General features: G+C 46.9%; 1 protein-coding gene across 4 annotated transcripts in view; it reads left to right on the forward strand.

Moving 5' to 3' along the window:
• ITPRIP (inositol 1,4,5-trisphosphate receptor interacting protein) overlaps positions 1 to 18,271 on the forward strand; it is a 31,410-nt gene that overhangs the window by 3,619 nt on the left and 9,520 nt on the right. Inside the window, exons 2-4 of one of the 4 annotated variants that reach the window (XM_063405358.1) lie at positions 291 to 470; positions 3,955 to 4,271; positions 9,171 to 9,270. The gene's annotated coding sequence lies outside the window, so the exon portion shown is untranslated. Of the gene's footprint in view, positions 1 to 290; positions 471 to 3,874; positions 4,272 to 5,190; positions 9,070 to 9,170; positions 9,271 to 18,271 lie in introns of those variants that run through there. The other 3 variants (XM_063405361.1, XM_063405359.1, XM_063405360.1) reach the window with 3 other exon arrangements.

Raw genomic sequence — 18,271 nt, forward strand, 5'->3', positions numbered from 1 at the left:
ACAAACACCGGCTACAAACATCCCGTAACACCGGCTACAAACATCCCCAGCACAAACACCGGCTACAAACATCCCGTAACACCGGGCATGCAGAGGTGGGTGAACTCCTCATAAGGCTCTGCATTTGTGCTCCGTTTACTCGGATAGCATCATCAATGGAAAATTACAACTGAGGAAAGCAAAATTTATCCACCGATTTGCTAATATTAAAGTATTGTTTGACATACATTGCAAATATGTTACATAAATATTACTTAATCTAACTGCGAGTCTTGTAATTTCCCCAGCAGTAAGGAGATCCAGCAGAGCCTCATGGCCCCAGAGAGCAGAGATGCTGCAGGCACTGTTAGTGAGGTGACATCCTGGGACATCCCCTGCAAACCCGATTGCCCTCTCAGAGTTACATCAGTCTTGCAGTATTAAAAGGAACAAGAGCTTACTGAAAATGCTCCTTTTTCTCCAGTGACAAGGTAATGCGATATGGTTCTCAATTACTTAATTATCTAACTGATATTTTCACTGTATTCTTTTTTAATGTCCTCTCCACCTGTTATTTTCAAACTTAATGATAGTTTTATAACAAGAACAGTTGTTCAGTTTAAATTGAATTGAGACTTTCTACTTTGTTCATAAAGATGATGCAACAGATCTCAAATAACAGTAACCTTTGATCATGTTTGGCACTAGAGTTGAGCTAATGATCTCAAGAGAGGAAACATTACCATTTTCATAAGAACTTAAATCATAGCAATATTTCAATTAATAAAAACAGTCAAGTAAAGACCTTGGTTAGTTCTGAGAAGCTAAAGCTGACGAGTGGTCTGTGTATAATGTACAATTTCATGCTCCACATAAAAAAAACAAAATAGATGAGAGTTAGGGAAAGTAACTGAAATTAATTCAATAATCCTGAAACGGAGTTGAACTTGCTATTCCCTAGTATAGTTTTAAACTGCAGAACAGTTTTCCATCCCAGTTTTTCCTCCCAGTTCTGCATCTGGGATTACTATGGCATGCCATGCTTGTTAGAAAATTCCTCTTTCCTACCCTCCTCCAAGCAAAACACAGGAATTCTCCAAGACTGCTGGATGAATGCAATGCTCTGCATATCTCCATCACCATCACTGCCCACTGTGGGCTCCTACCACCAACAGTGCTATGGTTTATGCTACGAGTCTAGCCTTCAGCTTCAGAGAGTGAGGTGGGGGGACTTTTCTGCCTATATATGTGAAGGAATGGTCTAATAGAAGTAACCCCTCCCATCCTGGTTGCCCAGCATCATTAATCACTGGAGAGGCTATAAAGGAAAGCCTACAAGGTAACATAAATACACTTGGCCCTGCAGAGCTCTTAGGTTTCTTCAATCAATTATTTCTATAACCTGCTTACCAGTTCTGAACCATGGCTGTCTTCCCAATCAGGAACATTTGGGTCTATTTAAAAATGAGTTTCAAATATGTAGGGAGTCATCGTGTGCTCATTAGCTTTCCAACCATTAGCTTTTTTGGTTCCAGCAGCAGAATCCGGACCCTTATATAAAATTCCTGTTTTATTCGGCATTTTATTCTTCAGCCTTTTCATTCTCAGCCACCAAGTGTTTCCCTAGATGAAAAATTTGTCAGGCATCTTTCACTATTTGACACTCTGGAAGGAAGAGGCCATTAGAAAAAATCTTAATACTCAGAGAAGGGTGGAGAAATCACAGATATTTCAGATGTTTATAAGGTGAGGTGTAGGGAGTAGAGGAGTACACCATATGGTGAGCTGTGAGGAGGTGATCCCATCTCCCTGCACAGGTCCTTGCATGATATCCAGGAGGTGAAATGTCCATGGGTGGGGGTCCCCCACTCCCTTCTCCCCTTGCTCTGCTCCTGCTAGGCCTACTAAAGCATTGTCCTGCTGCAGTCTCCTTCAGGCTTACTCAAGGGTGGGCCCCAGCAAGGCCTGACAAGTGCAAGATGATCACTCCTGCTTTCTCTGTGTGAAGTGTGAATGTAATCCCTCTGTGTAATCCAGGCTGGAAGTTGTCTCCAGTATTCTTTTATGTTTTATTTACTGTTTCTAATCGTTAAAGGAATTATTGATGGTTTTGTAATGAATTAGAAATTCTAGTGGAAAGAATAAGTTCTCAATCATCTAACATATCTGAAAGCAGCTGACAAAGGTACCAAAAATTTGACTCTCAGCCCTAATCCTGCTCATCCTGCACCTGCTGATGGGATCTTAGAGTCCATTTTAGAAATAATATTATATCTAATTCTGCTGCAGTAGTAGCCATGTCACAGAGCCACAGGTTAAGTCCCAGTGTGTGAAGAACTATGGTACTGTTACTCCACTGCTTGCATCTTCAGATCCTGCCCAGCATGTGAGTAAGGTTAGCGGAGCTTGGCTCATTGTCAGATAAATTACTACCTTGAGCAAGATAATGATCTCAAGCCTGCAACAATACTCAAACAATGAATCATGTCCTGGAGTTGTCAGTTGCTTCTAGCTTTCCCTCTTTCAGACTGTTGAACTGCATCAAAAGCCCCCTAATACAAATCAAATGAATGTGTCTTGGTTTGAGTTTTCCATTTACGTGTATTGTATCATTATAATAATTTTATACCATCCTAGGTGGCACAGAAAGTAGATCCTGAATCTAGGACGGTGGATATGTAATATAGTTTGTAGAGATGTGAGCCTTCCTGTGAAAAATGTTCAGGTCTGTTCGCTGTATCCCAGAGAAATTTTGCAGATACATATAAATTATAGCCACTTAACCTAGAGTGATTTGTATTTTCCAGTCTGTATATCCATACAGACACACATTCAGAATCAGTAGTTACTACCTTATTGGGCTTTATGTGAGTGATATTTAATAGACATTTTCCTCTGGCTTAGGTGATGAATAGCTATGATCCAGGCAAAGGAGCTGCTTTCTCTCCTCCTGCTGCTGTGAAGTTCCCAGGGGAAATAAACAATGCACCAGACAGGCTGGGTCCTGCAGCAGAGAAGCACGGAGATTCCAGCACTGCTCTTGCTAGAGATATTTCCATAGATTAGGGCATATGAGGAAGGAATGTACTAATAACAACCATGTTGCTAATAAAACTGAATAAACTTGATTTGGACACAATTACAAACACAAACCCTTGGAATAACACTAAAACTGTTACTTAATTCGATAAGCACTTCAGGAAATACAAAGAACAGGATTACTTAAAAGTCCCAGTTATCACTCATGAGCTAGCCAGCTTCAGAATAAATCTGTGCCACCACATTTGCCTGGTGCCTTTGTGATAGTGCAAAGCCTTAGTGCAACATAAAACACAGACTGTCACCCACTGCCGCACATGGACACCATCTGAGCTTAAAAGAAAATCAAAGTAGAGGTGGTGGAGAACATGCAGCATGCCAGATCAGCAGTGATATAAACCAGTTGTTGCAATGCTGTGGAAAGAGGAGGGGCACCATACAGTTCTCCTAAATCACACAGATGTTACTATGCTTATGGCCTTAGCTTCCTGTGAAATGGACAGTTTTGGAGAAAACTGATTTTTGTGAGAAATACAAGAAGACAACCTTTAACTCCAGAATGAGGGTAGTGTTCGAAAACACGTTCAAAAATCCTTTACTGTGGCCTCAATCATTAGCTAACACTTGCTGTGCCTCAGTTCCCTCATCCCTGCTAGAACCAAGCCTGTCGGAATTCAAAAAGCATTTGGACAAACTGGCAGGCACTTGGTGGGGTTGGCCTGTGCAGCGCCAGGGGTTGACCCTGTTGACCTTCCAGAATACACGATTCTAGAGAAACTAGGGCCACTTCTGGGGCAGGATGTTAGCAGCTTCACAGCTTTTTACTAGTGCCAGCTTGGAGCACGAAAATGGGTCAGCACTTCTGAGATCTACTCCTTTGCTTTGATAAGAACAGTACACGAGGTTCCGTGTTTCAGCTGCTTTCCTGACTTTCAGGCACGACCACCAGGAGGTCAGAACACATCCGAGAAGCAAGATGAGCGCATTTCCTCTCCGTCCGCCGTGCCCTCGGTCCAACTCCATCTGGGAAGCTAATGGGGGAGCCGAGGGGGAGATGAGACAGCTCGCAGCCGCCCGCCGGGGCACGGCTCGGCTCCTGGGGCTGGCGGGAGTGGTTTGAAGGAGGAGGGAAACAACAAACCAAAGAGCAGCGGCAGCCCGGGCGGGGCGGGCTCCTGCCCTGGCCGCGCCGACAGCGCCGGTGTGCGCGGAGCGCCCGGAGCGGGGCCGCCGAGCCGGCCCGGCCCGGCCCGGTGAGTCTGTGCGGGGCCGGGGCTGGGGGCTGCGGGGCGGAGCGGCGGGGCGGGCTGCCCGCGAGGGGGTGGCTGTCCCCGGGTTCTCCTTACGGCGTAAGTTTTGTGTTGTGCGCTTTCTCCGTCTCGGTGGGTACCGGCGCACAGACGGGCTCGGGCCGCTGGGACGGGGTGCTGGCCCACCAGAGTTCCTGCAGAGCTTTGGGCATCCCTCTCCCCGCAGCCCAGGCGGGAGCCCAAGGCACCGGGACAGCGGCCGCAGCCCCTCGGGGACTCGGCGGGCCCGAGCCGAGTGACCAGAGACCTCTCAGCCATCGCCCTTTGCTGGTGACACAGCCCGTGGTGTCCCGGGGCCGCTTTCCTCGGACATGTACAGTCCGTGCAGAGTGCATCACTGAGCCTCGCTGCGTGTTCACGGTTACGGGGCATGGGTTTAAAACTTACTTCGTGTGAGTGAAGCTTTCAGTGGAGCTGGAGGGATACTTTCAGTACAGCTGCTCACTTTCTGAAGGTGGCCAGCAGGTATTTGTAGCTCAAACCAGTGAGCCAGGTCTGTGATACTGGAAGTCAGTGGACTGTAAAACTGATGTGCAGAACACAAGCCTTAATAGCCTTTCCATCTTCAGCTTGGCAGTCTCCCACTGAAGCAGTTCTCTTGGGAGCTGCCATGCTAAAATCCTTCAGGAAAATAGGACATGTTGCTATTGGCATCTCTTACGTGGTCAGGCAAGATGAGCAGTGTCTCTAAACATGACTTTAATATATTTTTAATGAGTGCTGTAGGCCTCTCCCATACCCAGTGCATCTCCTTCAGGCACAAGTGTTTGCCATGAGCTGCCAGGCAAGGATCTGGGCTGCCATGAAAACAGGGCTTGGACAGGAGAGCTGCTGTAATGCAATATGCTTATTGTGTGTGAGGTATTTTAGTTTGGTGATGATGGTAATGCTCTTCTGCAGCTCTGACTAAAGTGGAATCTGAGTACCTTCATAGACATCTGCTTTTATAATCAGATTTTCCTTACTGTAAGTGAAAGGGATTCTCTCAGTCCTCAAACAAGAGCAGAGCATAGAAATTAGGAATAAAAACTTCAAGTCTTCTTTTCGACTTTGTTTTCAGCACAATAGATGCTTCATGCTGCTCTCACACGGGCAATGCACATATTCAGTGTGATTGCCACAGATGTGGAGAGAGGTGAATTGATTTCCCAAATTCAGAGAACCAGAATAAGTACTGGGACCAAACTCTGAGGGTTTCTTGGCTCCCAGCTGTAGATGACACTATTCTTTGCTTGCATGACTTGCGTGTACAGGACTCAGTGATCTATCTGTGTTCAACCAGTGGCATCTGCAAGGAAGAAGCAACTTGTGCACACCAAAGGCACTGAACTTGTTTATCAAGAGCTCAGGCAGTGGCCCCTCACTTGTCTTCTTCTTTTTGTTGCTTGGAACATTACTATACACTATGAACACCTTTTTTTCTCTTTTTTCTTTTCTTCTTTTTTTTTTTTTTTAACACTACTTTCCTCCCCTCAAGTAGGACTAAATAGCCCTGGTCAGGGACTGAGGAATTTGGTTTTCATGAGTGATTGTTTTGGGCCATCTGATGACTATGGCAGCCAAAAGCTGCATGCCCTGCACTCCTTTTGTTTTTTTGTTGATGTTCCCCATGGCAATAAGGGCTCTTGTGTGTCTCTGCATGATGTCTCAGAGGGATGCCAGTGCTTGTGATTCTTCTTGCATGGCAATGACTAACATGGGAAAGGAATCTGATCCACAGAAACCTAACACTGGTGTTTCACAAGCTGATCTCACTAATTTCTGAGTTTGTTTTTTAAGTCAAACTGTGTGGTTTTCCAAAGAATAATTTTAGTCTGGCTTTTGCAACTGTCTACCTGTTGACTATGGTTTCAGTATCTTGGGCTTGCAAATAAATTAACAGAGTATAATAGCTCCGTGAAGGGCCTGCATGAGTCTCCCTGCTGTCCTGTGCTGTCCTGTCCTGCTCACTCTGCTCTGCAGAATTGCAATTGCAGTCCATAGCAATGGTGCAATGGAAAAGGAAACTGAAAAAAGCTTCTGGCTGGTTCCTTTAGATCCCCTTTAAAATGGACTGTTGGGTGGGCCAGCTTTTTCTCTCCCAAGTGTTATTACAATCCATTTTTACTGGGGAAAAAGCAGGTTTGCTGCCAGGCAGCATATTTTCCATCAGCACTTGTAATTGTTGGGTGGTGAGAGGTAGAGACTCTGGTTTCCAGACTGGAGGGAGAGAGCGTGGCCAGGGTGTGCACTTGGCAGCACTGTCATGTGCCCAACCATGAATTCCAGGTTTTGCAGGGATGTGGGCTCAGCTGTGTAAGCAAAACCTTCTGCCCGTTCACTCCTTGGAGAGGGCAGGGAGGCAGGTGGCCAACCTTCAAGCAGCTTGAGGGATGGAGAGCTGGCCTGGGGTGCAGCTGCAGCAGGGCTCTTTTTTTAGCTTGTTTATACTTACACACACACGTGGGCCATGCAAAGTTGGCTGAGCCAACCTTGACCAGCAGCAAAACAAACAGGTTTTACTGCCATGACCTGAAGGCCAGATCAGCTGCTGAGCTTCACTAGAGCAGGGACAGATTTCAGTTTTCTCCTTTGTCAGAGACGAGGCTCTCATATAGGGCTGACTCAAAACAACCACTGTCCTGGGTTGCTCAGTCTTCCTTATGGAAGCAGTGTTGAGAAGGCTTATGCAAGACAAAGAGGTGATCTGAGGTAGCCAGCATGGCTTCACTGAGGGCAAATGGTGCCTGACCATTCTGGTGGCCTTCTGTGATGGAGTAACTGCAATGTTTGGCATAGAAGGGAAGACAGATTGATGTAATTTACCTAGACTTTTATAAGACCTTTGACATGATTCCATATGACATCCTCATCTCCAAATTGGAGAGAAATGAATTGGAAGGGTTGACCGTTCAGTGGATAAGAATTTGGTTGGATGGACACATCCAGAGAGTTGTGGTCTTTGGCTCTCTGTCCAGGTGAGAGTCAGTGGTGTCTCTCAGTGACTGGTGCTCTTAAATACCTGTGCCAGTGGCACAGTGAGATCAGGTGCACCCTCAGCAGATGACACGCAGCTGAGTGGTGCTGTTGGCACAACAGAGGGAAGGGGTGGCATCCAGGGAGACCCGGACAAGCTTGAGAGGTGGGCCCACAAGAATCTCGTGAAGCTCAACAAGGCCAAGTGCAAGACACTGCACCTGGTCTGGGGCAGCCCCAGATATGAGGACAGTCTGGGAGAACTCACTGAGAGCAGCCCTGTGGAGAATGTCTTGGGGTCTCTCTGAATGAAAAACTGGACCAGCCCAGCGATGTGTGCCTATAGCCCAGAAAGCCAAATGCGATCTGGGCTGCATCCAAAACAGCACAGCCAGCAGATCGAGGGAGGGGATTCTGCTCTTCTGCTCCGTTCTGCTGAGACTCTACCCACATCCATCTCTGGGGTTCTCAGCACAGGAAGGACATGGAAATCTTGGAGCAGGTACAAAGGAGGCCACAAAAGATGATCAGAGGGCTGCCTCACCTCTCCTGTGAAAACAGGCTGAGAGAGTTGTTCATCTTGGAGGTTCTGGAGAGACACCATTGCAGCCTTCCAGTACCCATAAGGCTCAGTCAAAGTCTCTCCAACATCCGTAAACTTAGTTGAGGGAGACCTCAACTAAGACCTCAGCGTTTAATAGCTCCTTTCCTCCACACAGACACACCTGCTCTACCTCACTGGCCTTGAGCCACCATGAGACCAGAAATTGCAGGCGCTGAGGACTTACAAATATCCACTGGGGTATTGCAGTGCAGATCCAGACCTTTGGGGCTTGGGGTGTCTTTCTCTTGAGGTGTGTTCAGCAGCCTGTGCTCCTGCTGCTGGTATGGCACTGGTTGAGCAGGAGCACCAGCAACCCTGCAAGACAGGAGGACTGGGCAGAGCCCATTTGCCCAATTTCGCCTCACAGTGAAAGATGGAAACAGAGAAGTGAAACTGGACACACAGTCTGGTCAAAGCAGGTATGTGGGAGGAGAGAGGTGAATTGAAGGAGTTCAAGAGAGCAAGCGTGCATCAACCTAATGCTGAGCCCTTAAAATGGGCTTAAAGCTCAGCTCAGCCTACACTGATCGTTTCATTAGGCTTTGAATGAAGACAGTGGGAAGGTTTGAAGCGGTGGTAGCTGGAAGTAAGGGTGGTGCCTTCCTCCTCCCCAGCCCATTTGTGTGCAGCTGGGGAGGAGAAGTGTCTGTTGTTTGCCTGCAACCAGCTTGTTGGGTCTTCTCCTCCTTCTGGTTGGGGGCCTTTGTTTCCTGTTGCATGTAAAATTTCTTCACTTCTCTATCCTAAAATATTGTAGTTTATCTTTTGCGGTTCTGCGTTTCACATCTTCCTGTGCTCTTTCACTTGCTTCCTGCCTCTTCTGCTTTCTGTTTCTCCCATTAGCTCTGTAAACCCAGCTCCCCGAGCAAGTATTTCTACCTTACAAGCTGCTTACAGTAGCTAGTGCCTTTTCTAGACAAACCAATCCCAGACAAAACTGTCCCAGCCCTTGCACTTATGCAGCTGCTCATTTGACCCTAATCCATTTTAAAAGGAGAGTGCTGGTGGGTGAGGATGGAGTCAGAGGAGGGAAGTCCTTGCTTGCAAACACGTCTGCAAGGCTGAGAGACCCACGGTGTGATCTACACATTTTCCCATGGGAGAAGCAACACTTTAACTCTTCCCTGATCGCTTCAAACTGATTATTTCTGGTCTCTGGAGCTTTTATGATCCTTTTATTAGGTAAGGGGGTGAGTTAATCTCTCTTTTAATCAATCCGTAGTTTAGATAACTGCATTATGTTCTGCCTGCATTTCCTCATTCATTCTCTTTGTGCTTTGCAGACTTCCTGGCTGTGCTTCAGTGGCTGAATTTAGTCTTCCCTGCGTCACGGTGATAGTAGTAATGTGAAGTTTAATGAGCACCTGCAAAGCTGTGTAGCAGGTAAGTGCTCCAGGGGTCATTCTTCCTTTCAGATTTGAGGTGATTTTAAAAAGCTCCTTGATGGGCTTTCACTAGGAGATCTTGGGCCCTGCAGCAGAAATGCTGAAAGGAAATTGGTGTGGCTCATATTTTAGAAATGTTCCCAGCAGTGAGGTTCAGACAGCTTCTTGCAAAGTAATGTTGTAAAGGTTTAATTTGGAAATGGCTTCAGTGTGGAAGATCAGTGTTAGAAGCCTCTCTTTTGGACTTTCAGTATAAAACTTTTTCTTATCTGACTGCTTGGTACAGTTGGGATCTAGTCAGAGAGTGGTGGCAGAAGGGAACCAAAGGTTCCAGAGCTTTGCTGGCATCAGCTACTGATGCATTTTCTGCTGCAGAAAAGAACCTGCCGGAAGTACTTTAGCTACACTGGGGAAATACTGGAATTCCCCTCTTCTAAGTAGTAGAGGGAGAGTAGATGCCTGGAAGTGCCTGGACAACTTCCAGATGATCAAGGGTGACAGCGGAGGCAGACAAATAGTGCTTTCACAAGCCAGCAATGTGGAGAGTTTTCATGTTTGTATGAAAACCCGTAAAAACACACCAAAAGGAGAACTAAGTGAAATCAAGATGTCTGGCAGTGCTGCTCTGCGAGTGTGACAGGAGGCTCTATGGGTAGCAGTGGTGGGAGAGCAAGAACTGGAGCTGATGACAGAGGGAGCTGCCAGAGCAGCAGTCCTGGCTGCCACAATGTCCTGCTACAGCTCTGAGTACCTGTTAGTTCATGCACTCCACGTGATTTTTTTTTCTTTTTTTTAACTTATTTATTCTGGATCTGTGTTGGGTGGTGTCTGTCCCTTTTTTCCCATCACAGAGTTCAAACAGCTGCTCTGCTCCAGCAAAGCTCTGCTCAGAGAGTTCCCTGGCATGTTCCTCCAGCCAGCCCCGATCAAAGCTGTGAGAGTTGGCCCACTGCCATTCTCCTGTGTGTAAATGAAGCTCTTTCTCTTTTTCCTTTCCATTCACCATCTTTCATTATTGTCCCTCCTCCAAAGGCAGGTTTTTCTGGCTGATCTAGCACATTATTTGTATCAGCAGTATTTGCCTCAAGGCAGAGATGCTTTTTCAGCAGTTATACAGAAAACATCAGATACATCCCACTGCCATGTACATGACTCAAAAAAACCAAGCATGGTGTTGGCAAGGATGAGGATCATTGCAGCCAGCTGTTGCAGAATTTAGGCCCTGTTAGGCACAGTCTCCAACTCATTGGGTTATTGTGGTTGCCTGGCAAAAACTGTTAGTGTTCCTTCACTTGCACTTAGAGGAGGTTCTTGTGTCTGAGCACGAGAAGGGACAGGAGTTATAAGGTGTCAGCTGAGCCACCTGTGTAACCAACTCATCTTTCCCTGGGTTGCCTCTGGGGATGGTGAGTGCCTTCAGTTGAAAAGGTAGAGTTTGTGGTAAAACCCAGAAAAACCAATGCAAATAAGCTTGAGAGTGCCTTGCTTTCAGCTCTTCCAAATTGCAGAGGGTTTGGTGATGAGTGGTGAGCAGCTGATGAGGAGTGGGAGCAAATGGTTCCCACACTGTGTGCAAGGAGGTAAAGTAGCTCCCTAAGACAAGATACTGCCTGCCTGTGCCAGGATCCCAGCAGGGATCCAAACAGCTTGTTTTGGAGAAGGCACATGCAGTGATAAGGAGACTTTCCTGCAGGTAGGGGCAGCTAAGCAGTAGTCTAGACTGCCTTGGGAGGAAGAGATTTGCTGGAAGTTTTTCAGAGCAAAGTAAACAGAGACTTGCCAGAAATCATCCAAGCACAGTGTAAGCCATGCATGTAGGCAGAGAGAAGAAACTCTATTGCTTTTTCAGACCTCTTTTTCCTCCTAATTTTTAAGGTCTTGTATAGTGTTAACACATACCAGAGGCAGAGCTAAGGAGATGTTCTCAAGCTTAAAGTGTCATACATTGATATTCACATTGTAATGCTTCTCAGAGGGGCTTGGTCTTCTGTATCTGCACCCAGAATGCTTCAATCCTAATCTGTTTCCTCCTGGAGGTTCAGGAGGAGCACTGCCACTGGTTTCAGAGAATTTGATTTCTAAAGGCCTCTGGGGATTTAGGAGACAAATACCTTGGGACTATTGAAAACATGAGGGAAAATATTTGAAGTTTCAGCAGCACAAACTACACTGCAGATTGCAACTCATTCGTGTAATTAAAAATTACCCTTATCTTCCAGTCTTGCAGGGGCAAGAATGGATGTCTTTATTTTGGGTAACTGGAATCTACCAGTTGACCCGCCCCTCCTGTACCACACTGACACAAATTATCTGGCACAGTAGGTGACTTAAGGACAGAGCTCTAGTGTGGTCCAACCTAGTGAGTTGGCTATGCTCAGTCTAAGAATCATGGTCATGTTCTTCTGCAGCCAAAGTCAAAAGATGGTCTGAAGATGCTTGGATGATGCTTATCCCACCTTCCTGTTGACTCATAGCTGCATCGTGCTCTTGGAATAGGTGCAGGGTTATGATCTCACACACTGACAGAGTTACAGGAGGAAATGTCAACTGAAAGGGACGTGTTTGTGTGCTAAATCATCCACAACACGTGCTCTCAGCTCAGCCTTCCATTTGCTGCTGGTCCTGGACGCTTTGGGTCTCCCATGTGGAGCTGGAGGCTTTGCTCCTCGCTGAGCTCCTGCCTGCTGCAGCAGAGGGGGTTTGTGCCTGTGAGCAGGGGCCCCACAGCTGTGACTCACAGCTCCCATTGCGTTGTAACAGCCTTGATGTGAGCTGAGAGGCTGTCCCTTGGCTTTCAAACAAAGCCTTCCTTTGTTGTGCTTATGGTAGAAAGAAAGCAACAGTATGTGCTCACCCCATACATCCCAAATGAAAACCACGTGGCCTCACAACCTTAATGTATGTGTGTTTGACACTTCTGCTGCAGCACTGCAAGTTACATCACTCCTTTCCCCTTGAGTATTTTTAGTTTTTCTTCCCAGAATTCAGTTTACAAATTCTTCAGCAAAACAAAGAACTTGGAGATGTTTCCTTTTCTTGGTAAGAAGAGAGGACTGAGCAGAGAGCACATGAAATTATTAAATGTGGGTGCATGTGGCAATAGGCTGTCTCTGAGTAATTTCCTTGGGTGGAAATGGCTCTGCGTTGGTGACCACGGGTGCTGAAAGGATGAGCTTCATGGAAATATTGTATGGAAGTGGGGCAGTTTGTTTGCTTGTATGACTTTGCTTTCTTCTACTGCTTTTTATTTATTCAAACTCATTTTGAAGAGCAGGATTAGCCAGAAGTATTCTGTAGCCAACATATTTGTGTGCATGCGTCTGCCTTGGCAGTTGTGAGGTTTATGGCAAATGAGCCAAGACTGGGATTTCTGGTTCCCAAAGCATTTGTGTTGTTTCTCCTGATCTTTTCTAGAGTCAGGTAATGAAATAAGAGGGTTTGATCCTTCCTCAGAGGCTGTGTGCAATGCACAGTGCCTCTGCTTAGATCAGGGAATTGTCCTGGTGGGGACAAGGAAATGGGGCAATGCTCTTGTTCTCTCTTCCTTCCACACCCTCTACCCATCCCTGCAGGGGATTTCACAGTCCATTGTGTTTCGTTTTTTACTTTATTTAAAGAACTACATTGTGTTTAAAAAAAAAAAAAGCTAGGATTTCAGGCAATGGAATAAAGCATTACTTTTGATTTCTGTGGTGATGTTTTGGCAACAATAGCCAGCTTTTAAATACAGTTCTTTCCCTATTGTTTGAATACAAACAGCAGTGACTAGTTAGCAAAACAATGGTCCAGTATCACACAAACCTTCAATCCCATCCAGTGGTTTTGGGTCCTCTTTAAGCAGATACTTGGGCCTGCAGGTTTCCTGACCTATGAGTGTCACTGAGTCAAGACTGTGATGGAGTAGAATATCTCAGGTCAGCCAAATTCCCAACCCGCAATGATAATTTCTTTTTGCTGTTTTTGTTCAGCGTCTCAGTGTGGAAGTGTCTGGCAACTACTGTGCTTTTTACTGTCTGTAATATGTAAGTGCTCATTGCTCATGACTGAAATGGGATTCATAGTTTCATATGTAAACATAATCACTCTGCGAGTCATGTCTGAGCCCTGCCAATATCTACATGTGCTCTTCTTAGATGTGCTGGAGTGCTGTATCCCTGCTGGGAAATCAACTTTCTAATAATGTTTGCACCAATTATTTTAATACCAAAGTGTTTGTTCCAATGGGTGTGTGATTAAGTTGAATGTACAAGGATGCTTATGCTTACCTCAGGATGAGGAAAGCCAGAGTAACCACTGCCTGATTAAACAACACTGGTGTGGGGTTTTTCCATCTTGCTGAGAATTAAGTGGGGAAAAGGAGGGCAGATTTAAACCAACATCTTGGCAATTGCTCTCTTTCTGCACTCACCTCCTCTCCCTGAGGTGACTGCCAGGGTGGATCCATGAGCCATGGCTGCCTCAGGTGCAAGGAGCTGTTGTGTGGCTGAGGGGGTGACAGCCAGAGCAGGGCCCAGCGTGAGCTCCAGGTGGAGGCCAGAGAGGATCTGTGCAGTGACAGTGCTCCATCCATTGTGGTTGACACTATCGGGCTTTTGGTGGAGCAGCAGGGATGGCTGTCAGTCTGTGCTGATGAAAGATTGTGCAAGGGAATGACCAACTATTGCCCAGGCTCCCATCATGCTGGATTGGAAGAGGAGGGTGCTGGTAAGGGTGGTAAGCTAAGGTTTTTTGTCTTTTGTGTGTCTTTTCTCCTCTTAAAAAAACCACAAAAGTTTGGTCTACTCCAGTTGTTTTCCTCACTATTAACAGACAAAACCAAACAAAATGTATTTGGCTTTAAAAGGCAAGCTGTCCCTGGCTGTGGTCCTACTACAACAGCTCAATACATGGGTGGGAATCACATACACACTTCCTACCTTTGCTCTCCTGCCTCTCCTGCAGCCAGCTCTGTGTTCCAATTTGTAAACCCCCTTCTTGGCCATAGCAGAGGGAACCTGAGGCACTACACAGACTGCCTATGTCCTGCCTGCTAACAGGAGCTGAGCTGGCTTGCATAGTCAAGAAGCAATAAAAACACATTCAGGCAATGAGCAGAATGCTGAGTAACTCACTCCTCATGCTGTTGGCTGTGTCCTGGTCTCCATGGGCAGCCTCTCTTGGGTCCAGCCTTGCATGGAGTAAACAGTGAGTGCTTTGGGGACATGACGTGTCTCTGTGTTATTCATTAGTTGTTAAAGCTGCCTTTAATGGTGGCTGCTGGCTTCTGGGGCAGGAAGAGGATCGTGTTTTGATTAGTGTTTTGATTAGTGGCATGTTTTGATTAGAAGCATGATACCTGTATGCACTGAGAAACAATTACTTAGAAATGGGCTCAATAAATCCCCACTTGCTGACGAAACTGAAAATCTAACATGTGCCCCATCTCTTTGGGTTTTGGAAAGGAGCCCTGGAAGGCAGATAACTCCCTCTGAGCCAGAAAGAATACTTTGTACTGTCTAGGCTTTGGGATAAGGGGGACTGTGAGATTTTATAGCAACAGCTTGTAAACGCACCTGTGTACAGTGAAAGCTGAGGCAGGACAGCTGTACCTCTGAATATTCCAAGTGCTACTGCAAGAATAAAACAAAAAATCTGTCCTACTTGTACCCACAGTGGGCACTGCAATGTTAGGGGGGTTCAAACTGCAGCAAGGGAGAGTTAACAGGGCTGGAGAAAAAGCTTCCTGATGGCAAAGGCTGTACATGACTGGCAGACAGGAGAGAGACTACCTGTCTTTCCTAGGGCCAGTCAAGCACTCCTCTGCTTGGAGACAGGCTGATTCTGACCCTGGAGACAGGGACAAAATCCCTCATTTGGACTGGGGCTGCACACAGTATCTGCTTCCAGAGCACTGTCAGTGCCCTTCATGTGCTTATCCCGCCCCAGATCCACCAGCCTGTGGGAAGGGAAGGCTATCTAGTCCTGTACACAGGATGAACATCAGCATTTCCGTGGAAATACCTGATCTGGTGACCCCCAGGAGGAAAATATTGTTTCCGAAAGTGCACAGCAGACCTGTTGGGCAGGATGTCCGACTGGGGCTGCGCCACCGACCCTGCTGGCACTGCAGCAGCCCCGGGACAGGATGTCCACGGATGTTACGAAAGGCCAGCGCTCTCAATCACACAGCAGAACAATAGCTATCAGCCAAGTGGCCTTGTCCAACTGCTTGTGGCCAAGCAGCTAAGCTGGGGTGTGGCTTCCAGGCATGGTTTGGAAGGCAGTTGCTCTGCTGTACCTGACTGCTGTAGTCCTGGGCAGGCTGGTCGGCTTGTTCTGGTTTAAACATGGTTCTGTTACCTGTCTCAACATCCAGGCCCCTGCACCTCGTGTATTGGTGCATTTGGTCTTTCCCCACTTGAGGTGTTGGTAGAGAGCCAAAGACAGAACCCAATCCTGCTTGTCTGTGCTGAACCAACTGATGGTGCTGGCAGCTGGAGTTTGGTACTTTGTCTGTAGCACTAACTTAATGCTGAAAACAAGTCAGAACATGAGATAGAGCTGCTGTGGCTGGCACTGTTCTGTCGCAGTAGACATCTCATCCTACTGACATCCTGCACACAGCTTAACTCATAGGGGCTGAAAGAACAGCATGAGTTGGTGCTGCTCAAGGTATGTATAGGATTTTTATCCCTTAATTTTCCTGTGTGTGCTGCAGCTGACTGTGTGCTCAGGAGACGGGAGAGCAAGAGCCTGTCCTGTGTGGGTGTGGGGTTGTCTAAGAAACTGTGTCTGTCCAGGGCTTTGGCAGTAAATGACATGCATCTCTGTAATTCCCATTTCTCTGTCATTGTGCAAGTGTCTTACAAATCAGAGCTTGTAGCCCCTGCTAAGAGAACCATGACTTTTTTCAGTGGCAGCTGGATCATATCTGTGAATACCTGCAGAGGTGGCAGCGGTTGCAAATTGGAGAGGGATATAGTGCATTACCAAGGGCTTCCAGCAAACTTTTATTGTTTACTAGATCTTAATAAATGCAGCAAAAAAAAAGCTTTTTTCAGACTAAACATTCAAAGGCCAAAAGGTAATTTGCTTACTGTTGTACAGCAAGAGAAGGAATCACAGAGCTTCCACAAGCTCAGCCATGAGGAAGTGTGGCTGGGCTGGGCCTGAAACCCCTCAGACTGAGGTTCACATCTTCCCAGTAAGAAAGTCCCAGCTGCAAATTAGTGCCTGGTTTGACCTGCTAATCTCTGCAGTCAAAACAAGTAGCAGAGTCCTTTCCAAACCTCAAGGACCTTCCCAATAAGAGTCAGAAATCATATCTGTTCCCATGAAAGTTCTGGTTTCAAAAATTTGGCAGCTTTCAATGAAAAAAGCCTCCGAACCAGCTGTATTTTCTATCATCGACTTGAAATGCCTCTTTTCTTACAGCCTACCAAAGCAAAACACAATGCAGCAGCCACCTATTCATTGCCTTTTGTGTCAGCCAGATTGCAGGAAGCAATCGAGTGTGTTGAAAGTGATGTCTTGGCGGGTTCCAGTCTAATACTGAACTGCACTCAGTGGCTTGACTTGAGTTTTTCCAATTTAAGCATCAAAGCTTCAGCTCACTCCTGCCTGGTTTATGACTGAACACCAGCCAGGGCATGTTTTGCTTACCATGATTCAAAATGTAGAGGAATAAAATGGCTGAACAAATAAAGCTGCATAAGGAACTCCTGAGTAAAGAAAGGCACTGTTAGTGACAGGGAAATACTTTCCCTTCAGAGAAAGTGGAGGATTGTCTGGGCTCAGAGCACATGAGCAGCCTGCAGAGGGAAGCTGCAAGCTGCCATCTCTTTCTTTCCTTTGCCAGGCTGAGCAGGAGGCAGAAGGTTCTGCAGCTGCTATGGAAGAGGGTGTGAGGAAGGCTTAGGGACATGAGAAATTAAGCACATTTAGCTGGAAGGGACAGGACATTGTTATGACTTTGAGCATCATCATCTCCACGAAGGACTTTGCTCCCCCTCAGGGAAATCCCCTGACAGGATGGCTTGGGAAGGGGAGAGCACACAGTGTTACAGGGCAGCAGCTGCTTCAGGCTGGTCCACACAAACCCTGCATGAGCTCTGTGATGCTGCCAGGTAAGAGGAGAAGCTGCAGCTGGAGCTGCTACTGCTGCGTGGCTCTGAAGGCTTCTTCCTACACTGCTTTCCTTTCCTTATGCTGTGCTACCTGAACTGTGCTCTGGGCAAGCCAAACATTAGTAAATTGTGCAGCAAAGGGCTTTCAGATCAGCTAGGGTGAGAGCTGGCCTCCTTCTGCTTGTGGCTTCATGGCACCAACCTGAACTGCAAGACAGCAGCATTATCTTTCCCCTTCCTCTCTTGGGGCTTCCCGCATCATCCAGGACCTGCTGTGGAGCTGGTCAGGATCCTCCAGCTGTGGAGGCAGCTGCAGGTTTGAAAGGATGAGGCCTAACCTGCCTGGGAGGGTGGAGGGCTGCAGGTGCTCTTGTTGGACCCTTTGAACATACCAAGTGCTGTAGGATGCAGCTGATGTTTGTAATCAGGCAACAGAGTGATCAGCAGTTTTTATCTCTCTGAGCCCTCACTCCCAGCTGGAGGTGGGATGGTGTCTGCCCCCTCACTTCCCAGGGTTGTGCAGAGTGGTCATTAATCTTAAACTTAAACTGGGGACTGAAGCCCCCAGTCACTACAGCAGTGAGTGCTACAGAAAAGCCCAGAAGGAAACTAATTCTAGTGCCAGAGGCAGGTTTGAACAAGCAGCATCACATGCTGGGCAGTGAGCAGAGACAGCTTCACATCAAGACAGTGAGGTTTCACATATCCTGGCCCTATTTCATTTCCCAAGCAGCTTTCTGTGGTTTCCTGCACCTTTCTCTGCTTTCAGTCCATGGGAGAAAAGAGGGGTCTCTGCATTCTCAGCTGCCCCAGGGAGCAGAGCAAGGGCTGCTTTGGATGCTGGCAGGAGTGGCCTACCTGTGACCACAGCACCCTCCAGGGGGCCTTTGGAGC

Source organism: Prinia subflava, chromosome 9, assembly GCF_021018805.1.
Source record: "Prinia subflava isolate CZ2003 ecotype Zambia chromosome 9, Cam_Psub_1.2, whole genome shotgun sequence".
Taxonomy (NCBI): Eukaryota; Metazoa; Chordata; class Aves; order Passeriformes; family Cisticolidae; genus Prinia; species Prinia subflava.